The sequence below is a fragment of the Eucalyptus grandis genome, chromosome 10, assembly GCF_016545825.1.
Source record: "Eucalyptus grandis isolate ANBG69807.140 chromosome 10, ASM1654582v1, whole genome shotgun sequence".
In the NCBI taxonomy this organism is placed as follows: Eukaryota; Viridiplantae; Streptophyta; class Magnoliopsida; order Myrtales; family Myrtaceae; genus Eucalyptus; species Eucalyptus grandis.
Genome location: NC_052621.1, coordinates 31,315,233 through 31,331,206, shown reverse-complemented (window position 1 = coordinate 31,331,206; position 15,974 = coordinate 31,315,233). Strand labels below are relative to the sequence as shown.

At 42.2% G+C, this 15,974-nt stretch overlaps 1 pseudogene; it reads right to left on the bottom strand.

The window, feature by feature from the left end:
* Window positions 1–9,178: 9,178 nt before the first annotated feature.
* On the bottom strand, window positions 9,179–10,098 carry LOC120289221 (annotated as a pseudogene).
* Window positions 10,099–15,974: the final 5,876 nt, after the last annotated feature.

Below are 15,974 nucleotides of genomic sequence, written 5' to 3'. Positions count from 1 at the left end.
CTCTATATTTCTGGAAATACTCAAATCTGCATCAAGGACCTATGTAAAGAAAAGATGAACAAGCCTAGAAGAATAGGAAGTTCATAAAGACTTGAAAGTATCAAGATGAACAGGACTACAAAATATATATAACCATCATACTTTAAATTGCCTAATGGAAAGTAGCATGATATTATTGGGAAAGCTTGATATAATTAGGAACTGCTTATACAAGCAGCGCTTAAATTACTGGTGCACAAAAGCTCATTACATAAGTACGTAATCTAGATAAAAATATCCCTAACAATTTATATCATCTTAACATTTATAATAGCTAGTTATATGGCATGCATTCCTAAATGAACAAGTTGATTTATCATCGATTTTATAGAAAAATCTAAACTAATTAACCAGCAGATCTTAATGGCACGCGAGACCTATTGATTGTCAATCATCTAGAAGGCGGAATTATTTTCAAAGTTCCGGCCACTCTGCTCATGGAAACCAGAAGATTTGATTGTATGGGTGACAAAAGTCTTTGAAAACTTAGACTAATCGATTTCGACGGCTACTCTGTTCAAGCTACTCTGTATGTCACCTGTTACATTTTATGAGTTTCAACTTCTGAAGAATCTTAAGAACTGAGATTGGACCGTGGAACCAAGACTATACATCGCTCTAGTCTCCGGCAGCATTGGGAGAGCATTAAGCGGAGTCATTTTTTTCTGATATAGAAAAGGGCATGGGCGTGTGTAGTGACAGAGAGGGCTTTAGAGCATACAGCGCTCGGTGCGCCAATTCAAAAAGGCTAGGCAATCGTCTGGACTGCAGAACCAAAATTATGTGTCACTCAAGCATCTTACCGATAAGCCAGGCCATTGCATTGAAACAGTAAGTGGTCTGATTGAATGCAGTTATCAGGCACGCATTGATTTCTTGGTCAATTTGATCCGTACTTTGAATTGTCTAACATTGATGAGTTCATTTTTCTTGATTTTCTAGCGTTGATTAGTCGAATAGAAGGACCGGGAAGTTTACCTAATTCCATGACTTAGAAGACAAAAATCTTTGACTTGGAAATTTCGTAGTGATCAGCAATTACTGGAAAGCTCTCTCCCCAACGTGATGAACCAGCTGTTGGTCAGACCATCTCTGTGGGTCACAATTGGAGATATCTCCTAACAGTGCACATCAGGAATTGGGACGGGCAACGAAAAACTTGAACAAAAACAAAACTCGATAGTTACTTATGACACCATCGAAAAGAAAAGTAGTTTCTGTACATCTATACGTTCTCTGTGGAGTATTACCCTTTGATTGTTGGATGCACGGACTGTTTACACTCAGGAAGAAAGCTCGGAGTATCATACCGTTTTCTATTAAAGAAAAGGCCTAAGCAGAGCAGAATGGAATAGAAAGGTATGATGTTCATTTTGCTGCTTTTCTTTTCTTCCACATAGAGCACGCCTTAAGATTGCATGTCAGTGACATCCTATATGACCAGGATATTAGAATCACTGCTATTTCCACAAATCACCATGGACTTTCTGTAAATAATCTGCATTAAGCACAGATGCACAGAAATTCAATTGGAAAAGTTGCAACAAATGTCTAAAATGTCGTCCGATATGCCCTGCAGGCTCAACATGACTTCAGGAACGTACCTATATTATCTCATTAGTCGGCGAGTTATTACCTGAAGAAGAGGAACATGACAATGGCTATTTTGCACATACAGCAGATCGTGTTATGCATCTTAGAGTTTCAGGAACCATGAACCAGTCACTCTGCTCATATGCATTGGCTATGCATTTGCACGTACTAATTCCGTCTAGCCGTCATTCAACAACGCATTCAACAACATGCAAAATACAGTAGAACTTGGAAAAGCAAAAGAAACTAAAAATCGAAAAGCTTATGGTAGCTTCTATTCTAGCATATGAATGTCTCAGTACCTTTGGCTCTGGCAAGGTTATGACTGATTGGTGACTGATGGGAGAGCTGGAGAATAGCGGTGCTCCATACGAGATATAGGTCACAAAATAGAGTGTTTCAAGAATTAGAATTGCTTGAATTGTTTGTAATTTTCACATCTAAAACCCATTGCATCGAGAAATTGATCTGCCTTCGCTGGTGATCTGTCTACTCGCCAACGAAGGAAGAAAATCTCGTACAGATATATTCAGGCTGGTCAAGATTCTTATAATTGGCGTGCTAAACTTGAATCAACAAAATAGTAAATAACACGCTTATTATAGCACGATAAGAGTACTAACATGTAATGAACACAGAGTTCAGCCCCTATGTATGAAAACGAAACCAACATGACTTTATCGATCGTAGTGTTGCAGCTACTGAAAGGGAATGGACATGGAGGATCAGGCACTCCAACCGCGCCTTCTAGCATCTGCGTCACCTTCCTCATCGTCGGCCTCAAGGGTTCCTCTTGAATACACCAGAATGCGACCATGACCAGATTCTTCAGCTTCTCTGTGTCTCGTAGAGCCTGTGCGTCGCCTTCCACTAGTGCATCCAACCTTCCCTCCATGAAGCGATCATAAGCCCAATCGGTCAAGGCGTCTATCTCTCTTTCTTCCCCACTTGATTCGCTTGCCAGCAACTCCTACAAAGAGATTATCTCGAGAAGCAGGACTCGAAACTGTACACATCCACTTTCACGGTGATGGGCAAGTTCCTGAACCACTCGGGAGCAACATACCTCTCGTCCCTCGGACGTTCGTCTTCGTGTAGCTCTGGTTCATCATCAGGAGCTTGGCCATCCCAAAATCGGAATCTTAGCGACACAATTGTTGTCGAGGAGGATGTTCTGCGGCTTTATGTCGCAGTGGATGATCTGCGTCGGGCACTCATCGTGCAAGTACATTAGTCCCCTGGCAACTCCCAAAGCGATCTGGCATCTCAGATTCCAGGGTTTTCAACCGGATCTCCTGCAAAGAAGGTCTGACAGAGCCGTTGCTCAAGAACTCATAAACCAGCAGTCTTTCTTGCCCTTCATCACAGAAGCCGTGCAATCTGACCAGATTCTTGTGATGGGTCTGACCGATCACATTCACTTCGGTTCTGAACTCCTTCTCCTTGTCCTGCATCATGCTACTCAGCTTTTTCACAGCCACCGCTACATTGTTTGAAATCACCCCTTTGTAAACAATCCCGAAAGCTCCCCTCCTAGCTCTTCCTTGAACCCATCCGTGGCTCGGAAGAGCTCCTGATAAGTGAAATGGCGCAAATTCGTCTCCACCACATTCCCTTTCGTGGATACTTTCTTGAGTTGCTTGCGGTAGATTAGGAAAAACACCATGCAAGCGCCGAATAGTACAAAATTCACAAAACAGAAGATCCAAAAGCACTGATCCTACAAAACCAAAGATTTTGGCTCTTTATCCCTTGCCTTCGGCTCCGGGAGCGGGAAGTAAGTAGGACGAAAGTCTCGCTTCGGGACTTTGATCATGGCCTTCAAGGGTAGGGTTAATTTTCCCATTGGAAGCGGAAGCTTCTTCTTCCAGCAACTCTGGCCGCCCCTCAAACCGCCACCGCGCACATGCAGTCATGCAAGCATGAGTTCCGGCACTCTTCTTCACCGAAAGGCTGCAATAGTGCATAATCGGAGGTTGGCCAATCTGTGTTCATGAGTTCTTCGAACCCGTACAGGTCCTCCATCGGACCAAGCTTCGTCCTTTCCTGATCGTCCGCACAGCTCTGCGTGAAATTAGGCCTGCAACTGCCATACTTATCACTGGGATCGAGCAAGGTGAATTTTTCTGGGCAGTCGCATTTTGGCCTATTATTCTCACCCATAGTGCAAATGCTGTTGTACCCACAAACGCCGATTCCATCACGTACCTGAACTTTGGCACATATGTCATCAGGTTGCGACCATAGCGTTGCCCAGCTTCCGCTGGAACCAGAATTCTGGGGTGCACATACTGAGTAGGACCCCATCAAAGTTCAGGGTGACTCTGTGATAAGAATCAGACGCGGGAGATATGCCCCCTGCGAGTAACCTCTCGCCGTTTGCTCTCGAGACGAACAGGGAACCTGAGTTGCTGAACACGAGTTCTTTCCCCGCGGTGGACGCATTAGAGCTGCCGTCTGTCCCGGTGCTGTAATAAGCCTCGTTGGCATAGTCGGAAGGCAGGTTGATAGTGTTAAGCACGAGGTCTCCACTCTCGCGCATCCGAAGTTGGAATCTCCCCTGGAAAATTTATCCTCCGATTGACGGGAGGAAGACTTTTGCCTTTCCCGAGCACTTGACGGAAGCAACGTGTCGCAAGGATTGTCGAAGCTCTGCCATTTAACATCTGAACTGGAGTCCAGGATCATGAAATTGCCTGTATCATTGAGCACAGCGTGTGAGACGGTGCCGATGACGGTGGGTTTCCCAGCTCTCCACCCTGTGGATTGGTGAGGACGAGACCCGAATCAGATCAAAGTGTTAGCTTCAATTTTCGGGGCAGGGACGGTCTTCATTTGCGAACCAGACGATTGTTTTAGAAGGTATCTTGTTGTACCAGATGGCAAGCAAGAAGAGCTGGTTTTCTTGGTGTCGCCGTCGGATAAGGAGTGAAAGCCGAATGCAAAGTCTCCAGAAGGAGAGAGCCATGAAGAAGAGTTGCCATTCGTGGCGGTTAGAAGATCCAACTGGTATGTTCTCTTGGGCTAGAAGAAGGACGTGGAATTAGAAACAGCAAGAAAAAGAGGGTATGATGAATCGAAACAGGACATCGATGGAGGATTCATTTAGTTATCAAACATGAAATTCTTCGACTCAAGAATGAGTTTGATTGAACTTAGCCAGAAGAGAAGAAGGTTGTGGCTATGGAGTTTTGAGGTCAACGAAGTCTTTGTGAATCAGCCAAGGGATGTGATGACTGATGAGATCGGCAATTGCTGCATACACCTAACTAACTGTGCTGCATTTTGGGCAGGCATTTAGGAGACTCCACTGAAGACTTTTCATCTTCTTTTTTTGGTCAATACGGCTCGAGCTATTGGCTGAAAATTCTGCTGGTAGTCTTATTGTGCGGAATATACGGGTGAAGATACCGATTCTTTTTTTGGTCGGTGAAGGTACCGATTAAGGTTGCAATTCTGGTGCACACGTCCTTGATCAGTATGCGCACCATACTTGATCAATGTACTAATTTCATACGGAATTTTGTGGTTCCTTCATCGGGTCGAATTATAGAATTTTGTGTGATGTTGAATGAAGCACCCGACTAATTCCCTCCGGTCACGGCGACATCCCATTCCACCACGATTGGACGATTACAGGGCAAGTGACTCCCAGTTCGCCCCAAGAATCTTTCGGCGTCGATGAGTTGAATAATAAACGCCCCGGCTTGTGCTAATTTCCATGACGTGGACACAAAGCAAGGTTCTAAACTTGGAAAATGAGCATGATAAGACGGAAACGAAAAGGACCCACGTTTGAAGTCTCAGCAACGACTTTGATGGACGGGCTATTGGTATGAATTGCAGATATATTCAGTAGGAGCGTGTCCTGAATGCGAATTGTTAACTTGGAAAAATCTTCGAAGACGCGTTGTGGGCTATTTGGCGAATTAGGGCCACTCAAGAAGAGCAGAGAATTATCCGTACAGCTTCTCATTTAGTAAAAGTCCATCATGGAAAACGGAATTTTTAAGTGAAATGTGATGAAAGTTCGATCAATTGCTGAAAACTACCGGGCCCTCATGTGTTTCTGTGCTTTGGTGGAAGTTTCATAAAAGGAAGGAGATGCCCGTTCACATCCATTTCAAATGTTTCGATATGAACGCAGAAGTAAATGAAGGGAAATTAAAATGTACCACTGTAAGCCCGGACATGTTCACTTTAATGGGTAGGGTGTACGCTATTCTCAGCGGCCAATTCAGTATTTAAATCGGGAGGAGCGAGATGGAAAGTAGTGCCTAAACTTTTTGTTATGTCTTCTTATCTGGTGTCCATAAGTTTCGCAGGCTAAGTTCAGAGCACATCTAATGGCCAGGGAGGCTGCCGCCACCGCCCTGCTCCATCCATCTCTGGCTATATTTCGTCTGATTTTCTCTGTGCTTGATACTAACTACCGAAGCGTGATTAAAATTTGAGTTGGTTTCTTCTTCTTTTCCCTCTTTAAACAGTAGTTGATGCAAGAGGATTTCTACGGGGGGGTGAATGGAATGACCGTGAGAAAGCGGTCCCAGAACGACGAATCCTCTGACTGGTTCAAAGAATGGAATGACTATGAGAAAGCAGTCCCGGAACGACGAATCCTGTGACTGGTTCAAAACAGTCACCCCAGCTATCATGGGGATGTTGGGGCCACAAGAACTCACGAGGCGTGGCGAGAAATAGACTCACGGACCCAAGAATCAGTGCGTTGATCCGGGAACTGTGGAGCATCTTAATCCCAATTGTGTCCGGCAAAATGCATTCAATAGCTCCTTCCACTTACCAAACGATTGGAGACACTTTCTAAAGTGGTCTTGCCTATGCCTACGACAATTGCGATTTGCAATTTTATTCATTTTCGTCATATATTGACAACTGTACCTAGAACCCCATTCATTCAACCTCTCTGAAGCTTCAAGAGATTTGTCTTCAATCACAAAAGGTTGGCTGAGAATGTACGCAAGCGTTAAAAGAATTATACTCACTGATCTGGGTTCTCTCAATCACATGAATGCACATGCAGATGGAGAGACTAGAAGGAAGCATATGCCTAATGACGCCTTGAGGGCACTTGATTAGCTTGCATTTTGTATCAGAGAAAATGAAATTGGGAGAATAATTCCGAAGCAAATTTCTACTGGCTGCCTAGGATAAACTCTATGCAATCTGTGAGTAGACTTCTCCTTGTTACCTGCTAAATTCCGAGTTTTGACTACAGAAGAATCATAAGAATCACTTGACTTTGGACAAGAAAGAATGAGAAATGGCACCGTGGCCTATCATTACCATTTTCCCTACTACTACGAAAAAATGCTGAAAGTTTATTTGGGACTTCAATTATTCCTCTTTCCGTGCTGAGGTTTGTTGTTCTGGCTCGGGTTCGATTTGCTGGCTGGCGCTGTCCTCGATTAGCCTTCACCAACTTCTGAGGATCTCTCTTCCCGTTAGCCGTCTTGCTTAAACTCATGTACAATATCGTGGACGACAGCAGCATCCTCCTGGGCACTTTTGTGTGTAACGTTGGGAAATCTTCAGCCTCTTGGTGAAGTATTACTACCAGAGAGCACATCACGCAAAGTGCAAGTTGACAAAAACACAGCAACGAAAGATCTGCGGCTACTTCCCATGGCAATGTGGTCAGAGAGACAATAGGTGGTTCAGAAGATGAAAGCTAAATGTCGCAGAAGTTATTATGGTAGTATGTCTTCAAGCTTGAGAAGGAGTGTTATATAGATCCAATCCTTCCACTTTTTTGAATTTATAAAAATGTGAAAGGATCTTTTCGATGGTCAAAGGCTGGAATGATTTTTCCTTAATCAAAGCTTCCACGTATTATTGAAAGATAAGTATTGAGGATGAAGAGGAACAGAATATAAGTAAATGGACTCAAGAAACCACATGAAATCAGGAATCAAGTGCATATCAATATCTGCGACTAAAGAAAATTGAGCATTCGGATTTACAAGCCTAATATCAAGGGTTATAATATTCAGGCAATCATGTGACTTCTTATTTGACCAGTATAATTCCCATCCTTTAATTACAATATTTCTCTGACATGTCTGACCAATTTAAATGGTTAAGCTACTTTTCTCTCATGTGACTGATCACATGATGAGGCCAAACCAGTGGCTTTATTTTCTATCCTCTGTATTCAGTCCTCTTAAGTCAAGATGGCAGCTAAATCTAGCTGGTTGAGCCTGCTTCTCAACTTAAAAGCCAGAAATCTAGCCCCTCTACTTTGACCATTTTCACACTTCTGTCCAAGTCTGTCAATTTGCCTCACTTCTTTTGCCTATTCTCTGTGGGTATCCCTCTTCTTGCGAGCTTCCCTGAATGATCTTTATCCTTTCCACTTAGCTGGCTTGTCAGCCATTACCGTGTCTCTTTCTACTCATTTATGCGCTTTAAACCTGCTTGTTACCTTGCGTTCAGACATGGGCTTCAGCTGTCCAACATCCAAAAAGAAGATATTCCTGCAGCCCCACCACCACAGTTACTTTGTTGAGGGAATATTGGACAATCACCATATTTGTGCTGATGTTTCCAAATATTCACAACCCTAATGTGATCGCTTAAGTTTGATCAGCATTCAGAAGTTCTTCGTGTGCATTTGTTAAAAAGGTTGTAAGAATGACACTATCAACCAGGCAACCTCCTGGGTTGGATTTTAACAGCCATTGTGAATTATTCGGTGGCTGCTGGGAAATATTCAATCTACACGAAAGGAGCAGAAAAGTTTCTTACGGCCGGAAACTTTTGAAGGATAGTGGTGCAAATTAGGACCATTTGCATATTTTGGTTAACCGAAGATGTAAGAAAAACTTGTAACTGCAAGCATCATGCTACTCTGATACATAATAAGACATCACCATCGGGACCGGTACTGCTACTAGATTACCCCTGTAAAGTAAACACTTTCAAACTAGCCAGCTGGAGGTGAGCCGGGTCAGGAAGGAGTTTGACTGCTGGGATTGGGATCGGATCGGATCCGACTGGGATCTAGGTTTATGGATGGATTCAGTCAGTGAAAGTCCTCAAATTCAATCAATATCAAAAGATGTCGTGACCGATTAGGCTTGGTTGATTTTGTCAGAAACGAAAGTAGGTTTAGGTGTAGCTTTGGCCAAGACGTCCCACAATGGAGAGACGGCCGATCTGAAGAATCATGGGCCGGCAGGCCGGTGAGACAGAGCAAGGAGAAAGAATAGGATAATCTAGGGTAGGGTACGATGTAGTTGGCGAAAAAGAGCTTCTTAGCATGGAAACCATGGTTTTGTCAGCCCTTTGTCAGGATCATATGCTAGCCACTTCATGTATAAAAATGCAATTTGCTAATAGCTGAGTTATTCTCATGAAAACAACAATACAGAGAATGCAGGGTCGATACAGATAATTGCTGCTGAAATTCTTGTTGAAGAGCTAATCAGTTTCCATTCTAAATAGACAAACCAAAAGAACATCAGGCGACAAATTAGTAGAAAAAGAGTACCTCAAATGTAACTATATCCACCAGCAACAGCACCTATTTCATGATGAATCAAAAGAATCATACTCTTTTTTCCTGGGAATAAATCAATGGAAATTCTGTCTTGTTGGTATAAGGTTGTTAGCTTACATGAATCGAAAGGGTTTTTATGACCCTTCATCTAGTATCTCCCTCATCACCACATAATAAAGATTCTCCGTCCTTCCATATAATGCTAGTATACCCAAATTGGGTCACAAAACAAGAAATTAGCTGATCCTCAATCGCTTCTTCTGTGGGAAGCACCATGTCAGTCTCCCTCTTTAATGACGTGACATCTTTATCCTCAATGCCACAAGGGACAATATGCTTAAAGTAGTTCAAATCAGGATTAATGTTGAATGCCAGCCCATGAGAGGTGATTCCGTTTGATATACGAACCCCAATGGCACCAATCTTTCTATCACTAACCCAAACCAGTCTCACCTGATTTTCCTGGGCAAGCCCTCACGCCATACAGAGATGCTAATTCAATCATAGTCAACTCAAGTTTTCCACATATTTCCGAGCACCAAGACCAATATCACGGAGAGAAATGATGGGGTACAAGATGGCTTGATGCGGACCATGAAATGTAACGTCTCCGCCTCTTTGAGTGTAGTAAAGTTTAGCTCCCATCTTTCCAAGGTCTGACTCAGGGACTAGCAAATTATGATCCGTCCTTCTTTTCCCAAGAGGGTATAAGTGGGAGGATGTTGCAAAGATAATAATGTGTCTGGAATTTTATGACTCTTTCTAGCAGCAATTAGTCTTTCTTGGAGCTTGAGTGCATCCAAGTAGTTGACGATGCCCATTCTACAGACCTCAATGATTCTCGCTGATTTCATCCCTAGAAAAAGAAATAAGAGAACTTAGATCCTTGCGCACAACCAACAAATGGCATCAGTTCAATTACCATGCAGGACCAAATGGTCCAAATTGTCAATTGTCCATAAACTAGAACAAAGAATGGGCGCACTCATCCCGAAACCAAAATGTAATGATTAAAACTCACTTCTCTTTATCTAACAGTTGCGGGAAAGGTCCAACAAGTATGTCAATTCCCTTGACGGAATTAGTGCCAAACTACAGTTGTCATGTATATGCCATGCTTTATCATTATTAGAAAGTTTAAATTGACTCCAGTATATTAAGCCCTCGAGACGCTGCTAACCATATGGCCCCATTAATTTGACCACATCATCTTTCCTTTCTAAGCTGACATTGTGACAAAACAAGAGCAAAATACTTCCAAGAATTTCCTAATTTGTACTCTATGAGGGGAAAGTAAACATATAACCCAACCGGCGTAAATTTGAATTTGAATTCAAAATATAGATATCGCCATAAGGAGATCACATTTCATCAAATCCACAGCGATCATTATCATCAAACGAGCTAGCTTCCGTGTTCGCGTTAGTTTTAGGGGTCGTTAGGTACATTACTGAATGACTAACATATGATGAAACCTGGAGATGGGAACCCTTTGTGCGGCCTGAAAGCAGAGAAGAAAACTGCAGTTGAAGAACACGATTATATGCACATTTGAACTGGCGATCACGTGGGCAAGTAATCGCTAAAGGTTATTTGCTACTGACCAAGTAAATAATCTTCAAGAGTACTCGCTAAGAAACTTGCGAAGGCTGTGTTGTCCGATTACTTTTGTAAGCTGGGAAGCAATTGAAGTACCGTTCTTCTTCATTAATACTATAAGTGCACTTGTTAAGGAAAGCCAAGAAAACTGCACTTAATGGTTTCCTCTTGAGCTGAATGGTTACCCTCTGGGCATGTATGAAGTTAATTGATTACATGAAATCCCATTGTAGATACAATCGAATCATATTGTCTTGACAGCATTCCGCATTGACACAAAAGACAGAAATTCGATTTCCAATGCGAAATGAAAGACATACAATATGATTCAATATCAAGTAGGAAAAAAATTGCCCCCATCATGGTTGGGGAGTGACATGTGAGATGCTAAGTGGTCGCCGTCCGGCCAGCGAGTTGGGACCCTATTTAAGATAGACAGTCGACGACTTCAAAGACCGTTTTTTTCGAAGAATGACTCCACTTCAAATCCCCACGTGGCACTTGGATGGTTACATGAAATCCCACTGTAGAAACAATAGAATAATATTGTCTTGATAGCATTTTGCACCGAAACGAAGGACAAAAGTTCGATTTCTAAAGCGAAACGAAAGACATAAAATCTCTCCGGCGTCGGAGAGAATCCTTGGCCAGATTGTGAAGCTGCACACATCGACTCGTATGGTGAATGTCGGCAAATTTGCACCTGCAAATTCAAGAAACAGAGCATGAGATCAAAAAGCCAAGTCGAAAGCACCTAAAATTTTTGGAGCGTTAAACTCAGAACCAACTGCAATTTATGTGATTTTGAGAGGAAAACAAAAAGGCCAAGGCAAAAGACTCTCTTACTGAGAAGATCAAAAGGAGGAACAACAGAGCTGCTGCGAAGATTCTGAGTGAAGCCATTGGGTTAATGAATCTAAGAATGAGGAACCGAATCGAAATTTTGGATACCACGCTCGAACACCTTTTTCCTAGTGGGGTCATAGGAAAAAGGAGTTTGAGCAAAAAACTGAATTTACCGAATACCAAATGCCACAGCTTTCCTATAGCCCCGCCCAACGCAGACCCTGTATAAATAGCTAGCCCCCCTCTCTTCATTGTCACCCTTCCACTCCAAGTCCTCGCTCTCTCTCTCTCTCTCTCTCTCCCCCTTCTCTCTTTCCCTCTCTGCTTGTGAAACGAGCATTTTGCTAGCGAGCGAGGAAGAGAGAATTGACTCGAGCAAGAGTGGTATCCAGAAATTCAATTCGGTTCCTCGTTCTTAGATTCGTTAACCCAATGGCTTCACTCAAAATCTTCGCAGCAGCTCTGTTGTTCCTCCTTTTGATCTTCTCGGTAAGAGTCTTTTGTCTTGGCCTTTTTGTTTTCCTCTCAAAATCACATAAATTGCGGTTGGTTCTAAGTTTAACGCTCCAAAAATTTTAGGTGCTTTCGGCTTGGCTTTTTGATCTCATGCTCTGTTTCTTGAATTTGCAGGTGCAAATTCGCCGATGTTCACCATACGAGTCGATGTGTGCAGCTTCACAATCTGGCCAAGGATTCTCTCCGACACTGGAGAGATTTTATGTCTTTCGTTTTCCTTTAGAAATCGAACTTCTGTCCTTCGTTTCGGTGCTGAATGCTGTCAACCCAATATTATTCGATTGTTTCTATGGTGAGAATTCATGTAAGCATCTCACATGTCACTCCCCAACCATGACGGGGCATTTTCCTTTAGCGCAATGTTTTTTCCTCCTTCCTTTTTTCGCATCTTTCTTTGGTTTCTCTATTCACCCTCTGGTTGCCTAGCATGGCGGAGATCTTGGACTTCTGTCGGCTGTACTGCTACCTCACCACCTAAGGCTAAAGTTGTCAATGCCCGCCTCCTTGTCCAGCAATTGCCTGATGCCCCGCCTCGCGTCACCGTGGAAACGAGATCATGTCCACCGCAGTCATGGCCCCGATGCGTGGACTCTCCGAGGTTGGCACAGAAAGGGTGGTCGACACACTGCATGCTGTCATGGGCGTCTTGGTCTTGGCTTGCCACAACGCCGTTGATCTTGTCGCCTCCTCATTTGAAAGCCTCCATCGCTGGGTTCCTACTTTTTCTTTGGCTCTGGTCTCTCTCTTCTTTCTTTTGTCTTTGTGGTTTTCGGTCATTTGGGTTTTGCCTTGGATCGTTTCTTGTGCTGATCTCTGGTTCTAGGGCTCCAATCCTTCTTTTCTTGTCAAATAGACATTTCATTCGTTAGTCAAAATTATCTAGTATGGCCTACATAGAGGCTTCAATATGAAACACAACCCCGAGAGCGAGACCTAAATTTGAAAACCGGATCAATGGAGCACTGCCAGTGATGAGCAAATGCCTCGACCCGCAAGAATTGATTTGTCACATTAACAAGGCGATAAGTCACCTCTAAATATCAGCCATTGCCACATTTACTTGGGTTGATTTGTGGGGTCTTGGTGACTTTGATCACGTCGCGACTTCGGTGTGTGTTGATTTGTTATGCCAGTGGATGACAAGCATGCACTACACGGTTCGGCGCATGTCAATTCATTTCGCCTTAAAGCTTCGCCCTTCCAACCTTTGCAACCAAATGTAAACTGGCACTGCAAGGACAATATCTTTCTGATGGAGTGTCGTTTGCTTCTAATTGATCTCCTTCTGCTGCCTTATTGTCCGTCTTTAGCCCAAAAAGCATCAGCCATGTTATTCGACAGAGAATAAGATACTTCGAGACTATTCTTTTCACTAGAAGCTCAAATTGTTGGGAGAACCAAACTTCTCCAAAGACCAAGGAACAAATCGGTGGTTTCACTCCCTAAACCTCTGTTATTCCAGAGAACATGGCCAAAGGCGATCCCGACTTTTTACCTCTGAGAGATGCCGCCTCCTGTCCCAAGCACGCAAAGATTGGCATTGCACGGCCTCTCCTGCCCTGCCAGATTGTCCCTGTCGCACGACAACCCCTTGTTGGGAAAAAGAAAAGAATATTCGTGGAGAAGGCCCGGATAATTTTTCCCCGTACTATTTCTGTGAAAATTAAATAGGATAAAATATTAAATGAAAGCAGTAAAGATGAATAGTAAATAACACTAGAATTTTTAATGTGGAAAAACCCTCCAAGGTGAAGGGAAAAGTCACAAGATCATGGAAAAACCTCCAAGGTGAAGGGAAAAACCTTCAAGATGAAGGGAAAAATCACATCCACTTCAAGGAATACAACTTCACCGGAAGAAAAAAACTGTAGCGGACTGGAAGAAAAAAATTTGTTTCTTCCGCTACGCTGCTGTGATATTCTTGCTTTTATATATTCTTTTCCGTTGAGGAGGACTCCTATTTATAGGAGCAAATGCAATTCCAATTGAAATTGTATGATATGAAAATCATGTAGGTTTATCTCCTAATCTGTCATGATTTTGTATTTATGAGAAAATCACTTTGATTTCTTTTTCAATGTACCTTGATTTTTTGGATGTGGAAGATCATGTTAATTAATCTTCCGATCTCTTTTGATATTTTTTTCTTTTTTGCTCATATTTTTTTTTTTTTTTTTTATAACTTTTACACACTTACTACCATACATATTTTACTACAAATATACATAATTGCGTTGGCCTCTCCAATTGAAAGTGACCTACTCAACACCCCTGCATCTGAGCCATTTATGGAAGTAACCTCGTCATGGTTCAAAAAGAACATGGACAAACCTTTGTGCGAAACTGATGTGCACATGTGATCACGGGAGCTCAAGGAAGGAGGAGGAGGAGGAAAAAGAAGAGCACATAAATGTTAGCTTTATGATCCGCTCCACTACCAAATTCAAAGATACGAATATCACAGGAATTTGCAAACAAACAGAATTTGCAAACAAATTTGATTGTGCTATCGAGCAATTAGACCTACTATAGCATTAAAGGATGCTGCTGCACTCTCAAACTCCCTAAATTACAGGCTACATTGACTTGACTCCAAAGGATGGGATGCCCTCCTCGCAAAGAGAGAACTTGTGCAAGAGTAGAAAACCTTGCCTCGTGAATGTAAACTCTAGATCGTCAAGAGTTATTCCAGAATGTCTATATCATTCTTCATTCATCAAGAACCCAAGATTTGCATTGTGTATCTAACCAAGCAACTGACATTTGCCGTGATATTGACAAGCACAATACAAACAAATAAAGTTCGAATCAGAATTGGGATACAACCTAATATCGATGCTTTTTAGAGGGATTGAGCCCTTATATTTAATAATGGACTTCCAAGCATCACCCAAACTTTCCCTTGTCACTGTAAGGTGAAAAATCCATGTTAGCAAAGACATAATAATAAAAAAAAAAAAACCGATCGGATCAAAGACACCTAAGTAATAAATCTGATCGATTAATGACTTAGTGCAAGATAAGGGTCTTGAAAAGTCAAAGGTGGAAAGAAAACATAAATAAAAGAAGTTTGAAAAGTCAAAAGAAAAAATATAGAAGAGACCACCGAGATAAAAGAAAGAAAGAGAAAAGACGGAGAGCAACTCGGGAAAGAAAAGGGAAAGAAGGAAGAAGAAGAAGAAAGGTGAATGAAGGGGGATTTGGGGCCCCCTCGGGCGGGGGAGGGATGGTCGGGGGGTTTTTACATTTGCACACTATGGGGACCTTGTCAAGTTGATTCAACTTCGCATCGCTTTGATAAGCATTTGTGTCTAATCGGGTAGTCTTTGGAATTTGGTTGCATATATGAAGTTTTGTGAAAATCGAGCGTGAAGTTTGATTTTGTAATTGTTAAGTTATGAAATTTCTTGGAAATGGTGAATTGTGGTGTTGCTAAGTCATGGGGTTTGGCGGTCGTTGATTTGAAGCGATGGTTTGGTTGGAGCAAAATTTTAGCATTTCGTGTGCGAGTTCGGGTTGTGTTTAGGTTTGAATAATCGCTTCGGATCAATAATTTGTTATCACGTGGGAGTTATTTTGTTAGCGTTTAAGCTTAGTTTAGATGAGCCGTAGTTAAGATAGCGTTTTGCTTATTGTTTTGATGCTACTTCTTGCTTATAAGATAAGACCATAAGTATGTTGATTCAAGTGAGTTTTATTGTTTAGTTTGGGACATATCCAAGTGAATGGTGTAATCTCTTTTTTGAGTTTGTAAAAATTATCATCTGAAAATACTATGGATTATATATATTATGAATTACAAAATGACATTATTATTGCATAAAAAGTCGGATTGAGTATTTACTACCTATTAGAACTTGTG